This window comes from Sphaeramia orbicularis, chromosome 2 (assembly GCF_902148855.1).
Source record: "Sphaeramia orbicularis chromosome 2, fSphaOr1.1, whole genome shotgun sequence".
Classification (NCBI taxonomy): domain Eukaryota; kingdom Metazoa; phylum Chordata; class Actinopteri; order Kurtiformes; family Apogonidae; genus Sphaeramia; species Sphaeramia orbicularis.
Genome location: NC_043958.1, coordinates 18320349 through 18340022, shown reverse-complemented (window position 1 = coordinate 18340022; position 19674 = coordinate 18320349). Strand labels below are relative to the sequence as shown.

Here is a 19674-nt window from a genome sequence, read left to right as displayed (position 1 = left end):
TAGTATTTCACATCAACAACAGGATTATTTTCCTCCTCCTCCTTTACTTTACACCTCTTTTTTTTTCTGTGGGATTCCTGTACTTTGTTTTATCACGCATGCATCTCATGTGATGTGATTCTTGGAGCGAACCTGCAATAGTGTAGTTCATGAGTTTGTCCACGAGATGGCGCAAATCTCAACTTGCTGTGTGAAGTTGTTTCTACCAAATAAAAGTAACACAATAAAAGCGTTGGGAATTCTGAACTACTGGGTTGATGCCTCCTATTTTTACTTGTCAAAATACACACTTCTTATATTGTGTTTTGTTCATAATATATTAATTTTGATCGCTGATAAAAATAAAACAAAATGAAAGAAAATTCCCATTCTGAATTTTTCTTTTATCAAATTAAAATCTAGAATTGTTGCACTCCCTGATAACATCCTCTGTAAACCACCTATGTGTTCACTATATGGGCAAATTACCGTCTGTACACAGAAAACACTGACAAACAACATTGTCTCATGTTGTAAAGTCATTGAGCAGATGATGAGATGGGACTTTATTTCTTTTTCTTCCATTCTCTTCTTTCCATTTTCTTCTTTGTCATTCCATATAAATATATATACATCTCATATTTTTTCATCTCTTTTTTTGTCTGTCAGAAAATAAATCTGCAGGTGTAGTTTGTGTTTTGTTGTCTCTCAGTATTTATTTAATACGAGAAACACAAACTCTCTCCCACACTTAACGTTACAAATAACAACCAGCAGATGGCAGCACCGCACCAACGTAACATCTCGTTAAACTAACGCGAGAGGATGACTTCACTGTGCGCAGGCGCAATTACTTGCTAAACAACAACAACAACAACAACAGTAGCCAACAAGACAAAAGCTACAAGCTAACGGCGAAAATCTTGAGTGAACGTCTCCTAAACAGAGGTAGTTCTTGTTTTAACCTGCAGCTTGGGGTATTTTTATGCGAATAATGAGTGTTAAAACAGAACAGCTACAGCTAGTCACAAACATACCACACGTGTATTCACGAGCAGCTCCAAACGTGTAGAAAAGCTAAGGTGGCTAAAGCATTAGCTTTAAATAAAAACATGTCTGCTGTGTGCTGTCGACTACATTAAAATATTAAATAAATCTCTGCTCTAACATAAATTGTATTTTGTGTGTCTGCTGAATGACACACGTCTGTCCTAAAATGTCTCTGTTTACAATCAAATCAGTAATATGGTATCAAATTAAGTTAGATATTCGAGAAGGTACTCTGTCCTCAGATACTCTGTTCATACAGTAACCTCTGTTTGAATCATGTTGAATCAGACTGTGTCATTTTTTAATCATCTATACTCCAACTAATCCTCCTGTCTAAGTTGGAAATGTGTGTGTTTCCATTCAGGTGTAGTCAGTGAATGCAGCACCACACAGACAGCGATGGAGATGAGTCACATCACATGGACTGTGAAAGGAATGACACTTCCAGTGTCAGTATGGACTTTCATATTAGATGGTATATGTTCATTAAATTCATTTGTTATGCAAATGTCATCTTCATGTTCTCTGTAGGATGTTCACAGTGCGCTGTTATTTATCCCACTTGTAGTTCTGCTGCCTCAGTGGATGAGATGATGGAGATGGAGGAACATCCTACAGAACTGATACTAACACCTCCTCTGCGCTGATGCTGCTGGGTGAGATATTTTGACTTTATTGCATTCTTTTTTGTGTGAAATATGGATCTTACTTTTGGGGAAAATGTTTGGAAGAACAACACCAACTAAAGCAACAAAGAGTTTAGTTTGCTGTGTATAATTAGAGCCCGACCGAGATGGGATTTTTGGGGTCGATACCAATATAAATGATAATGGGGGCAAAAAAAAAAAAAAAAAAGCTGATATGATATGTTGGCCAATAACCAGTATATTGGTCAATATATGAAATAAGAGCATTGATATACACAGGAACATAAATTCTTATAATACCCAAAATATGAATCAACATAAAGAAGCAGAAGACTACTAAATTAAAAGAAGGAACTTTAATTAGTAACACTGTCAACATAAGGACTGCAAACCCACTGATAAATAAGAAAAGGCAAACTGCAAACAATGATAAATGAGAAAAGGCAAACTGTAAACACAATGATACAAGAAAAGCAAACGGTAAACACAATGATAAATAAGAAAATTTGTAGTGTGCTGGTGCTGGAGCCCTGGCTAACTCTTGCACTGCAGATGTTGAGTCTGTGGAGTCTTTTGTGAAGTGGCTCCACACCTTCCCCTCTGCCTGTGAAATGAAAATATATACATTTAATGCATTTTGGTTATTAGCATAGAATTTGATTCTATAGTTGGCCGTTTTAAAATAAAAACAAGTGGCTGCATTTAGCTGATGTGAGGTGTTCGTAAACTAATACATTATGTGTTTTTAAAAGGCTTATTCACAAAAAACATCTTATCAATATCAATTTGTCATATTTACTAGCGAATGAAAAGTTCCATCTGCAGCCACAGATAACAACAGCTCAAAAATAAATGCTGAAGCAAACATTAAAAAGTGAAAAAAAGTTGTCTACAAACAAAATAAGAAATAATCAAACATGCGTCACGTTATTAGACTTAATACAAGGGACTAAACTACATTTTATGTAACAATGTAGCTGCTTTCAAAACATGCAATACATGAATTACAACTAAATACATTACTTGGAACCTTTTCAAAATTATTTTAATGAAGACATTAACTTGTGAATTTATGAGCCCCGGTAAATCCTGCATGACAGTATGAAGTGAAGTGGGACGCTGATATTACCGGGGGCATGGCAGTTACCAGTTGCATATGTTTATTTCACTGAGATGCAACTCACATAACTTTAAAACGCCGTATAATAGTTTGATATTAGATAATGGTGGACATGTTGATTAACAGTTGCATCTTTGTTTATCTCACAAAGATAATTTGCCCAACTTTAAAACGCTGTATAATAGTCTGATGATCATGGTGAGAATTAACAGTTGCATATGTCTTTGTTTATTTCACTGAGATGCAACTTACACAACGTTAAAACGCTGTAAGACGCTCTTTAAACCTTGCGTGAAAAAAAACTAGTACCCTGACAGCGTTTTTCCGCAAGGATGTTTTTCTCATGGGACATTAAAGTGTAGCATTTGTTTTACAAAGTCACAGCTTAGCATGGAGTAAAATAAGTGCAGTTTCTTTTGCCGTTTTCTCTCTTCTTCTCTGCTGCAGCCGAGTGAGTGTAAGAGGTGTTGATGCACTTTGCTGGTCTGTGTGTGACCAGGTGCCAGGTATTCGGGCAGTGTGCAGCAGACAGACACAGGAATAGAGTGACAGAATGTCGGCGCAACAGAAACCTTAAATTAATATATCAGTTACATATTGATTGATGTCGATTAATGGGTGATAAGCTATAATCGGCCGGCCTCTATTTCTAATTATAGGTTATATTGTGCTTTTCATCAACCTTTCATAGAATAGATGGTCTTTCTCATTCCACATGTTCTCTGTCAAAGTAATGTAATGTCAGTAATTCTTTTGTCCCACTTGTAGATTTCCTGCCTGCGAGGATGAAGTCCTGGAAATGGAGGACCACCATACAGACCTACTGATGCTGCTGGGTGAGATATTTTATCTTTATTACTGAGAAGCTTTTTTGAGGTCAGTGAATGCTCCAACTGTGTGATGGTTTTGATCTACTGAGTGAAGTTGCTCTGTTTGGTCTGAATCAGTATTGACATTGAGTGAGTATTTGAGTGAGTAGTATAGAGTGTATGAATTTGTCCAACTGTTTACTGAATAGTTTTTTCTAGTATTTGTGAGAGTTAGATTTATCCAGGTTTTCTACAGTCTGGTTGTGTGTGTTAATGACTCAGATATCTGCTGTCTAAAATCTGACTGTGAATTTGTCCCATAAAGGCCCAGTTAAATAGATGAGACGCATTTTGTCCTGTTTTTGTCAGATGGTTTATTTGATGAATTGAAGTAGTAGTAGCAGGTGTGTAGTTTGTGAAATGGTTGTTCTTCCCAGATTTGTAAGTTTGATTTGGTTTCTAATGCAGACATAGTCCAGGTTGACTGTTGGTTTCCAGAAATATGCATTCCTGATGTTTTCTCCACTGTCTGAGTTAAATTGGATGAAATAGTATGTTTTATTTGGAAGGGTTTTAGAGGAGTGAGATGTATTGTACAGTGTGGTTGTGAGTGTTAATGTGTGTTGTGTAAAAGCTGAGTGAATTGGTTCCAGTGAAACAGATGAGATGGAAATGTGATGTTTTTGTTTGATGTGATGTGTTGTTGGGCCTGTGGTCCTGTGCAGTTGTGTGAAAAGCAGTGAGACAGGAGGTGTTAGCGCCCCGGTGCTTGGTGGCTCAGTGGCTTGGTCCTTGGCTGTTGTCCGGCCACCTGTCATGGGCAGGTTGAAGGTTCAAGACTCGGGGGAGCTGAGTATCGGGAGCGGACGGAGAGGGAGGGGCGGAGGGGGCCTAGACCCCTCTGCATTTCCTGAGATGTGTCAGGGAGGGGTTATGGAGCAGGAGATGATGAGGAGCTGGTGTTTTAGAGTAATGATTAGTGTTTGTTTTGTATTTGAGGTTCCATGAATATGTCTTATGTTTTTTGAAAGTGTATTTGTATTGGTTGTGTTTTGAAGCTATTGAGTAGTTTTCCTAATGTGAAGTAACTGAGTTGAATTGTCTGTGTAATGCTATTGGTGTGTTTTTTGAAGGTTATGTTGAGTTTTCGTGTTTTTTCTTCCAGGTGTTGACGACGACAGCGGCTGGCCCCTGACTCAAGTTATGTCATTTGTTGCCCCTGTGGGTAAGAAATAGCATTTCTTGGGTGTGAAAGGGGGGGTGCAGAAGTGTTTTTTTTTCACCTGTTTCCTGTCTTTTTCAATAAAAAACGTTCTACACCCCCCTGGTTTTCATGTGAGGGCTCATTATGAGTCCCTAGTTTCATCACGCCCTTACCGAGCAAGCCCAGGAATCGAACCACCGGCCAGCCTCACAGTAGTCAGTTGTGTTTGTGCCATTGACCTTCTGACTGAGCTATCTGTGAGCTACCAATGATGTGTTCGGAACTTGTATTTATTGTGTGTTTTTTTTGACCTGAAAGTGTGTAAAAGCTCAAGTGTTCTCTGTGGGTCTTGAACTAACTACCTTTGAGAGCAGGGGATGAGTCTTGCACTAGTTTTAACCCCTGAGCTATTCTGTCAACTGCTATTATATATTTGGAAGTTGTATTTATTGTGTTTGCTTCCACTCCTCTGTTTTTTGGGTGAAAAGCAAGTACCTCAGTGGGACTTGATCTCACAACATTGGAATCTGTAGTGAAAGTGTGCCTTTTGCCTGATGCTTAGACCACTGAGCTAAACTCAAGGTTGGGAAGTTGGAGTCAATTTCCAAGTATAAGAAATGTATACAGCTGAAACCCTGAGGCGTGAGAAGGGATGGAAATTTTGAAAAAATAGATCCCACTGTGGGATTTGAACCCACAATCTCAAAAGTTATAGGATTGTATGACAGTTACCCTATTTCTTAACCACTGTACCACAGCTGAATTGCTGATGTGAGAGGTTTTTTTTTGGTATTTGAGGTGTAAACTTGAACTGTGAGGACAGGCTCTGCTCCATCTCCAAGTAGGGTCTAGGCCTTTGGCTCAAAGAGGTCAGGAAGGGGAAGTGAACCAGACTGAAAGTCATGTGAAGTCTGTGATACAGATAACTCGCCACTACACCAGCCTAACCTGCCATGTGACAGAGTCTGGTCGACACCAGCTCTGAATGGAAAGTGTCCTGACATTACTTCTGTTATGATTTGATGCTTTATAAATAAAATTGGATTTGGATTATTGAAGTGGTTCAGTGTTTTCTCCATGAACACTGATGTTCATAGTGCTGTCAGAGGTTTAATGTATTACCTGGATATATTTTTTTGTTAGTGTTTCTGTAAAGTCCTGTACCAGTTTTAGAGCACTGAGATTTTACTAGTTAGTATTAGTTGATTTGTCCACTTAATATTTTTTGGGTAACAGTCATTGCAGACTCTATCACATGGCAGGTTAGGCTGGTGTAGTGGTGAGTTGTGTAAAAGCTCAAATGTTCTTTGCAGGTCTTGAACCAACTCTCTTTCAGTGCAGGGGATGAGTCTCATACTGGTCTTAAACACTGAGCTATTCTGTCAGATACTGCTGAAGTGTTTGGAACTTGTATTTATTGTGTGTTTTTTTGGACCTGAAAATATGTAAAAGCTCAAGTGTTGTCTGTGGGCCTTGAACTAACTACTTCCAAATGCAGGGGATGAGACTTGTACTAGTTTTAACCACTGAGCTATTCTGTCAACTGCTATTATATATTTGGAAGTTGTATTTATTGTGTTTGCTTCCACTCCTCTGTTTTTTGGGTGAAAAGCAAGTACCTGAGTGGGACTTGATCTCACAACCTTGGATTCTGTAGTGAAAGTGTGTGTTTTGCCTGATGCTTAGACCACTGAGCTAAACTCAAGGTTAGGAAGTTGGAGTCAATTTCCAAGTATAAGAAATGAATACAGCTGAAACCCTGAGGATCGAGAAGGGACAGAAATTTTGAAAACATAGATCCTGCTGTGGGATTTGAACCAACAATCTCAGAAGTTGTAGGATTGTGTGATAGTTGCTCCATTTTTTAACCATTGTGCTGCAGCCAACTTGTTGATGTGAGAGGTTTTTTTTTGGTATTTGAGGTGTAAACTTGAACTGTAAGGACAGACTCTGCTCCATCTCCAAGTAGGGTCTAGGCCTTTGGCTCAAAGAGGTCAGGAAGGGGAAGTGAACCAGACTGAAAGTCATGTGAAGTCTGTGATACAGACAACTCACCACTACACCAGCCTAACCTGCCATGTGATAGAGTCTGCAATGACTGTTACCCAAAAAATAATAAGTGGAAAAATCAACTAATACTAACTAGTAAAATGTCAGTGCTCTAAAACTGGTACGGGACTTTACAGAAACACTAACAAAAAACAGACTGCAAAAATATATGCAGGTAATACATTAAACCTCTGATAGCACTATGAACATCAGTCTTCACGGAGAAAACACTGAACTTTGGATTTGGAATAATCCAAATCCAATTTTATTTATAAAGCATCAAATCATAACAGAAGTAATGTCAGGACACTTTCCATTCAGAGCTGGTGTCGACCAGACTCTGTCACATGGCAGGTTAGGCTGGTGTAGTGGTGAGTTGTCTGTATCACAGACTTCACATGACTTTCAGTCTGGTTCACTTCCCCTTCCTGACCTCTTTGAGCCAAAGGCCTAGACCCTACTTGGAGATGGAGCAGAGTCTGTCCTCACAGTTCAAGTTCACACCTCAAATACCAAAAAAAAACCTCTCACATCAGCAATTCAATTGTGGCACAGTAGAGAAGAAATAAGACAACTGCTGTACAATCCTACAACTTCTGAGATTGTGAGTTCAAATCCCACACTGGGATCTATTTTTTTCAAAATTTCCATCCCTTCTCGCTCCTCAGGGTTTCAGCTGTATACATTTCTTATAGCTGGAAATTGACTCCAACTTTCTAAGCTCAAATTCAGCTCAGTGGTCTAAGCATCAGGCAAGAAGCACACTTTCACTACAGATTCCAAGGTTGTGAGATCAAATCCCACTCTGGTACTTCTTTTTCACCCAAAAACAGAGGAGCGGAAACCAACACAATAAATACAACTTCCAACTTTCTACCACCAGTTGACTAAATAGCTCAGTGATTAAAATTAGCGCAAGACTCATCCCTTGTACTTAATGGTAGGTAGTTCAAGACCCACAGAAAACAGTTAATTTTTTTACACATTTTCGGGTCCAAAAAAACACTCAATAAATACAAGTTCCAAACAATTCACCAGTAGCTGATAAAATAGCTCAGTGTTTAAGACCAGTATGACACTCATCCCCTGCACTGAAAGGGAGCTAGTTCAAGACCTGCAAAAAATATTTGAGCTTTTACACAACTCACCACTACACCAGCCTAACCTGCCATGTGATAGAGTCTGCAATGACTGTTACCCAAAAAATTATAAGTGGACAGATCAACTAATACTAACTAGTAAAATCTCAGTGCTCTAAAACTGGTACAGGACTTTACAGAAACACTAACAAAAAAATATATGCGGGTAATACATTAAACCTCTGACAGCACTATGAACATCAGTGTTCATGGAGAAAACACTGAACCACTTCAATAATCCAAATCCAATTTTATTTATAAAGCATCAAATCATAACAGAAGTAATGTCAGGACACTTTCCATTCAGAGCTGGTGTTGACCAGACTCTATCACATGGTAGGTTAGGCTGGTGTAGTGGTGAGTTATCTGTATCACAGACTTCACATGACTTTCAGTCTGGTTCACTTCCCCTTCCTGACCTCTTTGAGCCAAAGGCCTAGACCCAACTTGGAGATGGAGCAGAGTCTGTCCTCACAGTTCAAGTTTATACCTCAAATACCAAAAAAAAACCTCTCACATCAGCAATTCAGCTGTGGCACAGTGGAAAAGAAATAGGACAACTGTCACATAATCCTACAACTTTTGAGATTGTGAGTTCAAATCCCACAGCGGGATCTATTTTTTCAAAATTTCCATCCCTTCTCACGCCTCAGGGTTTCAGCTGTATACATTTCTTATACTTGGAAATTGACTCCAACTTCCTAACCTTGAGTTTAGCTCAGTGGTCTAAGCATCAGGCAAAAGGCACACTTTCACTACAGATTCCAAGGTTGTGAGATCAAGTCCCGCTCAGGTACTTGCTTTTTCAACCAAAAAACAGAGGAGCGGAAGCAAACACAATAAATACAACTTCCAACTATGTAATATCAGCTGACAGAATAGCTCAGGGGTTAAAACTAGTGCAAGACTCATCCCCTGCTCTCAAAGGTAGTTAGTTCAAGACCCATAGAGAACATTTGAGCTTTTACACCCTTTCAGGTCCAAAAAAACCACAATAAATACAAGTTCCGAACACATCATTAGTAGCTCACAGATAGCTCAGTCAGAAGGTCAATGGTGCAAACACAACTGACTACTGTGAGGCTGGCCGGTGGTTCGATTCCTGGGCTTGCTCGGTAAGGGCATGATGAAACTAGGGACTCATAATGAGCCCTCACATGAAAACCAGGGGGGTGTAGAACATTTTTTATTGAAAAAGACAGGAAACAGGTGAAAAAAACACTTCTGCACCCCCCCTTTCACACCCAAGAAATGCTATTTCTTACCCACAGGGGCAACAAATAACATAACTTGAGTCAGGGGCCAGCCACTGTCGTCATCAACACCTGGAAGAAAAAACACAAAAACTCAACATAACCTTCAAAAAACACACCAATGGCATTACACAGACAATTCAACTCAGTTACTTCACATTAGGAAAACTACTCAATAGCGTCAAAACACAACCAATACAAATACACTTTCAAAAAACACAAGACATATTCATGGAACCTCAAATACAAAACAACCACTAATCATTACTCTAAAACACCAGCTCCTCATCATCTCCTGCTCCATAACCCCTCCCTGACACATCTCAGGAAACGCGGAGGGGTCTAGGCCCCCTCCGCCCCTCCCTCTCCGTCCGCTCCCGATACTCAGCTCCCCCGAGTCTTGAACCTTCAACCTGCCCATGACAGGCGGCCGGACAACAGCCAAGGACCAAGCCACTGAGCCACCGAGCACCGGGGCGCTAACACCTCCTGTCTCACTGCTTTTCACACAACTGCACAGGACCACAGGCCCAACAACACATCACACCAAACAAAAACATCACATTTCCATCTCATTTGTTTCACTGGAACTAATTCACTCAGCTTTTACACAACACTAATCTCTCACACATTAACACTCACAACCACACTGTACAATACATCTCACTCCTCTAAAACCCTTCCAAATAAAACATACTATTTCATCCAATTTCACTCAGACAGTGGAGAAAACATCAGGAATGCATATTTCTGGAAACCAACAGTCAACCTGGACTATGTCTGCATTAGAAACCAAATCAAACTTACAAATCTGGGAAAAACAACCATTTCACAAACTACACACCTGCTACTACTACCTCAATTCATCAAATAAACCATCTGACAAAAACAGGACAAAATGCATCTCATCCATTTAACTGGGCCTTTATGGGACAAATTCACAGTCAGATATTACACAGCAGATATCTGAGTCATTAACACCAGACTGTAGAAAACCTGGATAAATCTAACTCTCACAAATGCTAGAAAAAAAATATTCAGTAAACAGTTGGACAAATTCAAAGATAAACATAAACTACTCACTCAAAGTCAATACTGATTTAGACCGAACAGAGCAACTTCACTGAGGAAACTACCACCTCAACAGAACAAAACCATCACACAGTTGGAGCATTCACTGACCTCAAAAAAGCTTTGCAGTAATGAAGATAAAATATCTCACCCAGCAGTATCAGTAGGTCTGTATGATGGTCCTCCATTTCCAGGACTTCATCCTCGCAGGCAGGAAATCTACAAGTGGGACAAAAGAATTACTGACATTACTTTACAGAGAACATGTGGAATGAGAAAGGTTGATGAAAAGCACAATAATATATATAATTAGAAATAGAGGCTGGCCGATTATAGCTTATCACCCATTAATCGACATCGATCAACATGTAACTGATATATTAATTTAAGGTTTTTGCTGCGCCGACATTCTGTCACTCTATTCCTGTGTCTGTGTGCTGCACACTGCCCGAATACCTGGCCCCTCCCCCTCACACACAGACCAGCAAAGTGCATCAACACCTCTTACACTCACTCGGCTGCAGCAGAGAAGAAGAGAGAAAACGGCAAAAGAAACTGCACTTATTTTACTCCATGCTAAGCTGTGACTTTTTAAAACAAATGCTACACTTTAATGTCCCATGAGAAAAACATCCTTGCAGAAACACGCTGTAAGGGTACTAGTTTTTTTTAACGCAAGTTTTAAAGCTTTAACATTGTGTAAGTTGCATCTCAGTGAAATAAACAGACATATGCAACTGTTAATCAACATGTACACCATGATCTATTACACAGTGTTTTAAAGTTGGGTAAATTATCTTTGTGAGATAAACAAAGATGCAACTGTTAATCAACATGTTCAATATCTATTACACGGCGTTTTAAAGTTATGTGAGTTGCATTTTTGTGAAATAAACATATATGCAACTGGTAACTCCCATGTCCATCATTAATATCAGACAGCGTCCCACTTCACTTCATACTGTCATGCAGGATTTACCGGGGCTCATAAATTCACAGTGTCTTCATTAAAATAATTTTGAAAAGGTTCCAAGTTGTAGTTGTAATTTCATGTATTGCATGTTTTGAAAGCAGCTACATTGTTACATAAAATGTAGTTTAGTCCCTTGTATTAAGTCTAATAACGTGACGCATGTTTGATTATTTCTTATTTTGTTTGTAGACAACGTTTTTTCACTTTTTAATATTTGCTTCAGCATTTATTTTTGAGCTGTTTGCAAATACCCAGTGGCTGCAGATGGAACTTTTCATTCGCTAGTAAATATGACTAATTGATATTGATAAGATGTTTTTGTGAATAAGCCTTTTAAAAACACATAATGTATTAGTTTAAGAATACCTCACATTAGCCTATGTATTATCACTTTCAGCTAAATGCAGCCACTTGTTTTCATTTTAAAACGGCCAACTATAGAATCAAATTCTATGTTAATAACCAAAATGTATTAAATGTATATATTTTCATTTCACAGGCAGAGGGGAAGAGTAAGGTGTGGAGCCACTTCACAAAAGACTCCACAGGCACTAGATGCAACATCTGCAGTGCAAGAGTTAGCCAGGGCTCCAGCATCAGCAAAGCAAAGAACACAACAAATTTTCTTATTTATCATTGTGTTTACCGTTTGCTTTTCTTCTATCATTGTGTTTACAGTTTGCCTTTTCTTATTTATCATTGTTTGCAGTTTGCCTTTTCTTATTTATCAGTGGGTTTACAGTCCTTATGTTGACAGTGTTACTAATTAAAGTTCCTTCTTTTAATTTAGTAGTCTTCTGCTTCTTTGTGTTGATTCATATTTTGGGTAATTTTGGGTATTATAAGAATTTATGTTCATGTACAGTATATATCCTGTGTATATCAATGCTCTTATTTCATATATTGACCAATATATTGCTTAACGGCCAGATATGGTCTTTGTTTTGCCCCATTATCATTTATATTGGTATCGACCCCAAAAATCCCATCTCGGTCGGGCTCTAATTATAAACTACAAGCACACAGCAACTGACAACCTAACTCTTCGTTGCTTTAGTTGGTTTTGTTCTTCAAACCATTTTCCCCAAAATCCATATTCCAGATCCATATTTCACACTAAAAAAGAATGCAATAAAGTCAAAATATCTCACCCAGCAGCATCAGCAAAGAGGAGGTGTTGGTAGTTATGTAGGATGTTCCTCCATCTCCATCATCTCATCCACTGAAGCAGCAGAACTACAAGTGGGATAAATAACAGCGCACTGTGAACATCCTACAGAGAACATGAAGATGACATCTGCATAATAAACGGATTTAATGAACATATACCATCTAATATGAAAGTCCATATTGACACTGGAAGTGTCATTCCTTTCACAGTCCATGTGATGTGGCTCATCTCCATCACTGTCTGTATGGTGCTGCATTCACTGACTACACCTGGATGGAAACAAATTAGACAGGAGGATTAGTTAGAGTATAGATGATTAAAAAATGACACAGTCTGATTCAACATGATTCAAACAGAGGTTACTGTATGTACATTGTATCTGAGGACAGAGTATCTTCTCGAATATCTAACCTGATTTGATACCATATTACTGATGTGATTGTAAACAGAGACATTTTAGGACAGACCTATGTCATTCAGCAGACACAAAAAATACAATTTATGTGACAGCACAGGTTTATTTAATACTTTAATGTAGTCGAAAGCACACAGCAGACATGTGTTTTTGTGTACAGATATTAGCTTTAGCCTCCTTAGCTTTTCTACACACGTGGAGCTGCTCGTGAATACACGTGTGGTATGTTTGGAGTTCATGTGACTCACTGTAACTATTCTGTTTTAACACTCATTATTCGCATAAAAATACCCCTAGCTGCAGGTTAAAACATGAACTACCTCTGACGAGACGTTCAGTCAACATTTTCGCCGTTAGCTTGTAGCTTTTGTCTTGTTGGCTACTGTTGTTGTTTAGTGAGTAATTGCGCCTGCGCAAAGTGAAGTCATTCTCTCGCGTTCGTTTAACGAGATGTTAAATTGGTGCGGTGCTGCCATCTGCTGGTTATTATTTGTAACTTTAAGTGTGGGAGAGAGTTTGTGTTTCTCGTATTAAATAAATACTGAGAGAGAACAGATGGACAACAAAACACAAACTACACTTGGAGATTTATTTTCTGACAGAAAAAAAAGAGATGAAAAAATATGAGATTTATGGAATGGATGGATTTATTTATTTATGGAATGACGAAGAAAATGGAAAGAAGAGAATGGAAGAAAAAGAAAGGGAAAAGAAATGCAGTAAAAGAAGGGAGTGCAAAAGGGGGCAGCCTATCAGTTGAGTTTATTTCATCATTCCATTTCAGATACATAAAATAACATCTGAAAACTCTGAAAAAAGGATCTGAAAGAAAAATATTCCTTTTATTAATCAGAAAAAATATTCGGTCTGAAATTACCAAACATTCCCCACTAGATGGCAATATACTATACCCTTATTAAAAACTGAATTTTGGAGCAGGTTCAAGAAACACCTTAAAATTTTTTAAATCAACCTGAAACACCTGAGAGTGTGTCCAAAATGTCCATTTTTGGACGTCATATTAGTCATACTAGTCATAATAGCCTTAGTAAAAAATAAATTTTTGAGTATGATCAAGAAACACCTTAAAATTTTTTAAATCAACCTGAAACACCTCAGAGAGTGTTTGTTATTTCATTTTGAAGATCCTTAATCACTATTTAGAGAAATTTGGAATCATGTCCAAAATGTCCATTTTTGGAAGTCATACTATAGCCTTACTGAAAAAATCAATTTTGGAGCATGTTCAAAAAACACCTTAAAATGTTTTAAATCAACCTGTAACACCTCAGAGAGTCTTTATTATGTCATTTTGAAGATCCTTAATCACTATTTAGAGAAATTTGGAATCATGTCCAAAATGTCCATTTTTGGAAGTCATACTATAGCCTTACTGAAAAAATCAATTTTGGAGCATGTTCAAAAAACACCTTAAAATGTTTTAAATCAACCTGAAACACCTCAGAGAGTGTTTGTTATTTCATTTTGAAGATCCTTAATCACTATTTAGAGAAATTTGGAATCATGTCCAAAATGTCCATTTTTGGAAGTCATACTATAGCCTTACTGAAAAAATCAATTTTGGAGCATGTTCAAAAAACACCTTAAAATGTTTTAAATCAACCTGAAACACCTCAGAGAGTCTTTATTATGTCATTTTGAAGATCCTTAATCACTTTTGAGACAATTTTGGAATCATGCCCGAAATGTCCATTTTTGGACGTCATACTATAGCCTCACTGAAAAAATCAATTTTGGAGCATGTTCAAGAAACACCTTAAAATGTTTTAAATCAACCTAAAACACACCAGAGAGTTTTTATTATGTCATTTAGAACATCCCTAATCACTTTTGAGACAATTTTGGAATCAAGTCCAAAATGTCCATTTTTGGACGTCATACTATAGCCTCACTGAAAAAATCAATTTTGGAGCATGTTCAAGAAACACCTTAAAATGTTTTAAATCAACCTCAAACACCTAAGAGAGTGTTTATTATTTCATTTAGAACATCCCTAATCACTTTTGAGACATTTTTGGAATCATGTCCAAAATGTCCATTTTTGGACGTCATACTAGCCTTACTAAAAAATCAATTTCGGAGCATTTTTAATGAACACCTTAAAATGTTTTAAATCAACCTGAAACACCCCAGATAGTGTTTATTATATCATTTAGAACATCCCTAATCACTTTTGAGACAATTTTGGAATCACGTCCAAAATGTCCATTTTTGGACGTCATACTGTAGCCTTACTAAAAAATCAATTTTGGAGATTGTTCAAACAAACACCTTAAAATGTTTTAAATCAACCTGAAACACCTCAGAGAGTGTTTATTATGTCATTTTGAAGATCCTTAATCACTTTTGAGACATTTTTGGAATCACGTCCAAAATGTTCATTTTTGGACGTCATACTATAGCCTTACTAAAAAGTCAATTTTGGAGCATGTTCAAAAAACACCTTAAAATGTATTAAATCAACCTGAAACACCCCAGATAGTGTTTATTATGTCATTTAGAACATCGCTAATCACTTTTGAGACAATTTTTGAATAATTTCCAAAATGTCCATTTTTGGACAACATACAATAGCCTTAGTAAAAAATCAATTTTTGAGCATGTTCAAGAAAGACCTTAAAATGTTTTAAATCAACCTGAAACACCCCAGAGAGTGTTTATTATGTCATTTAGAACATCCTTGATCACTTTTGAGACAATTTTGGAATAATGTCCGAAATTCCATTTTTGGACGTCATACTATAGCCTTACTAAAAAATCAATTTTTGAGCATGTTCAAGAAACACCTTAAAATGTTTTAAATCAACCTGAAACACCTCAGAGAGTGTTTATTATGTCATTTCGAACATCCCTAGTGTCTTTTTAGACAATTTTGGAATCACGTCCGAAATGTCCATTAATGGACGTCATACTATAGCCTTACTAAAAAATCAATTTTGGAGCATGTTCAAAAAACACCTTAAAATGTTTTAAATCAACCTGAAACACCTCAGAAAGTGTTTATTACGTCATTTAGAACATCCCTAATCACTGTTTAGAGAAATTTGGAATCATGTCCGAAAGGTCCATTTTTTGGCGCCATACTATACCTGACTAAAAAATCAATTTTTCAGCGTTTTTAATGAATACCTTAAAATGTTTTAAATCAACCTGAAACACCCCAGATAGTGTTTATTATGTCATTTAGAACATCCCTAATCACTTTTGAGACGATGTTGGAATCATGTCCGAAATGTCCATTTTTGGACGTCATACTATAGCCTTACTAAAGAATCAATTTTGGAGAATGTTCAAGAAACACCTTAAAATGTTTTAAATCAACCTGAAACAACCCAGATAGTGTTTATTATGTCATTTAGAACATCCCTGATCACTTTTGAGACAATTTTGGAATCATTTCCAAAATGTCCATTTTTGGACGTCATACTATAATTTTGGAGCATGTTCAAGAAAGACCTTAAAATTTTTTAAATCAACTTGAAACACCCCAGATAGTGTTTATTATGTCATTTAGAACATCCCTGATCACTTTTGAGACAATTTTGGAATCATGTCCGAAATGTCCATTTATACATAGAAGCATACAAGCATAGAACAAGCATAGACGTCATAGAAGCAAGTCATATGTGGAGTATCACAATGGCTGAAAGGAACAATTTGTCTTCTTGCTTTGAAACAAATGAGTTACACCACAAGAAATAAACTTGACAAGTTGTGGGACGTATGAACACATTTTATAATTTCCTAGGTAACTGTAACTCACAAGAAGGTGGACAGAATAATGATGAAATAAACTGAAAGGCTACCCCTCGTTCACACTCCTAAGCCTCTGTCTTTTCCCTTCTTTTTTCTTTTATTCCAAGAGGTTATTTGTTTGTGGTTTTAAGAGAAGTTTCACTGAAACTGAAGAAATATAAAAGGAAACAAATATCTGTGAAAAATCTCACAATGCAAATGTGAAATAATAGAAAATATCATCTTAATCGTCATTAACAGCTATATATAGCAGGGACCATATGTAGTGAGAATGAAGTGCATGTGGGTCTGACACAAGGGGGTGTGATACAAAAGGTGCATTAGTGCGATGCAGGACAACTGACACTATTAGGACCAGGTCTGAGACTGACATGGGTCCAGCAGACCAACAGATCAGTCATGGTGGTTGTGTGTCCTGGAGCCCACAGGGAATATTACACAGTTACTAGTCCAAGTCCTCAGCAGCACATTAGTTATATTGCACTGTGCGACAGTGGGAAAAAGGACATTGTAAGTTAGTTGTTGTGTCTTAAGTGTTTAGACACTTTATTTGTTGCGTATCAGTGTTTATATTTTTTCCTGTGTCATTTTTCTGATGGACTTTGTGGTGGGAAAAGGCCCTGAATGCAGAATGACTGTCCTTCACTGACTAATACTGTTTGATTTTTGACTAAATAATGCAACAATTATTCACAACATTTCATTACGGTTCAATCGGTAATACTAATCAAAATATATTCAACCATGAATCTACCTTTAAATCTGCTCCATGGCTCTATAAATTATGCTATGATTACCATCAGCCAGTCATTTAGACTCAGCAGTGGCTTTCTGGTGTGCAGCTGATCCCAAAGAACACTTTCTGGTGTCCTATCTGTTTTGGCCACTTTGGATTTATTTTTAAAAATGGGTGTGTCTGCCTCGGTAAAATGCATAATGAAATGTTTTTCAGTATGTTGTATTTTAAAAGAGCCGCTGCAACAGTTTTACAAATCTGTGAGGGGTTTTTTTGTTTGTTTTTTTGAGGAAAATATCCCAGATGATGTCACTGTGAACTGCTGATAGATGTGCTTGAAAGATGCAGGAGAATCATGGGAAATGTAGGATGTGGCATCTGAACACCTTTCTTATTCTGTCTGTGGGAAATGCAATACAATGTTGCTGGAGTTCTCCTTGACCTGGATTCATTTGATCTCTGAATGTCTTCTTAGTGAAGCTGTGGGAGGAAACCCACGGTGTATATGTTCAGTGTATGTTTCAGCGCAGATAGTGGCTTCACATGCTCTGGGTTTGGGTCCAACTCTCATTGTGTAATCCTTTCTATCATAAACTGGTTATATGATGTAGATTTTGCTGCTCAGTGTCTCCACAGATGATTTGTTTTGTGACCACAGACTATTGTAATGTTCTCAGTGGTCTCCTGGTGTCGACGTTTCATTTGTGATTTCGGCTCAAACCATTATTAACATCATTAACATGTGTCAGTGTCAGCTTCTTTGGACTCATCACCAGTCTATATTTCTGTCTGTGTTTAAAATGACATATCTGGGGCTCTATCAAGTCATAAATAACAGAGAAATGAGAGAAAGGAGTCACCCAGCTGATCAGACTGGAACAAAAACATCAGTGTTGTATAATCCTTATTATATATTGACATGTTTATATGTAACATCAGATGATACTGATTCTATCCTGTTAAAGTCTATGATGGTGAGTCACACCCAGGACTGAGTGTTTTGTTGGCTGCTTCTCTCTGTTCTTATATAGTATCAGTGCCATATTCCTCTTTGGTTCTATATTGGCGTTCACTCAGTCAGAGAACTGTTGAATCAGGGTTCCCTTTAAATGTAAACGCCTCTGTCAAATACTGTGTTTGTGCAAAGTTAAGCAGCAGTTTATCAGATTATTTCTGAAATATCAAAAGTAGAGGATATTGTTGATAGTGTTCTTCATCCATTTCATGTCACTATACAAAAAGAAAGAAATTCTTATGACATAAATACACGTCTTGTGTACGTCATGTTGTTATTTCGAAGGTGTCTGTTATTAAGCTGAATAAGAAGGTCTTCCTAAAATAATTGCCAGTCATTGTTGTCAGATTTTTCAGGGAACAAAAATATTGAACCAGAAATTGAGTATTTGATGATTTAGGAAAAAAAAACTTAGGCAGTTATTTTAGAAAGGTTATGATACCCATTTTAGTTTATTTTTTAAATTCACAGTTGTACGTTTTTTGTTGTTTTTTTTAAATTCTGCATTTTTGCATAATAAACTATAGTGCAGTAGTGCCATCTAGTGGGGAATACTTAGTAATGTCAGACCTTATATTTTTTTGATTATTAAAAGGAATATTTTTCTTTCAGATCCTGTTTTTTTAAACTCTTCCAGCCAGTGTTCAGATGTTATTTTATGTATCTGAAATGGAATGATGAAATAAACTCAACTGATAGGCTGCCTCCTTCAGCACCCCCTTCTTTTACTGCATTTCTTTTCCCTTTCTTTTTCTTCCTTTCTCTTCTTTCCATTTTCTTCTTTGTCATTCCATATAAATATATATAAATCTAATATTTTTTCATCTCTTTTTTTGTCTGTCAGAAAATAAATCTGCAACTGTAGTTTGTGTTTTGTTGTCCATCTTTTCTCTCTCAGTATTTATTTAATACGAGAAACACAAACTCTCTCCCACACTTAACGTTACAAATAATAACCAGCAGATGGCAGCACCGCACCAGCTTAACATCTCGTTAAACTAACGCGAGAGGATGACTTCACTTTGCGCAGGCGCAATTACTCGCTAAACAACAACAACAGTAGCCAACAAGACAAAAGCTACAAGCTAACGGCGAAAATGTTGAATGAACGTCTCCTAAACAGAGGTAGTTCATGTTTTAAACCTGCAGCTAGGGGTATTTTTATGCGAATAATGAGTGTTAAAACAGAACAGCTACAGTTAGTCACATGTACTCCAAACATACTACACGTGTATTCGCGAGCAGCTCCACGCGTGTACAAAAGCT

At 37.3% G+C, this 19674-nt stretch overlaps 1 long non-coding RNA gene across 1 annotated transcript in view; it reads left to right on the top strand.

Annotated features, from left to right (window-relative positions):
* The first annotated feature begins 670 nt into the window (after nucleotides 1-670).
* LOC115435015 (uncharacterized) overlaps nucleotides 671-19674 on the top strand; it is a 30514-nt gene continuing 11510 nt past the window's right edge. Inside the window, exons 1-4 of the long non-coding RNA XR_003937628.1 lie at nucleotides 671-927; nucleotides 1394-1504; nucleotides 1598-1685; nucleotides 3565-3632. This is a non-coding gene — a long non-coding RNA (uncharacterized LOC115435015). The remainder of the gene's footprint in view (nucleotides 928-1393; nucleotides 1505-1597; nucleotides 1686-3564; nucleotides 3633-19674) is intronic.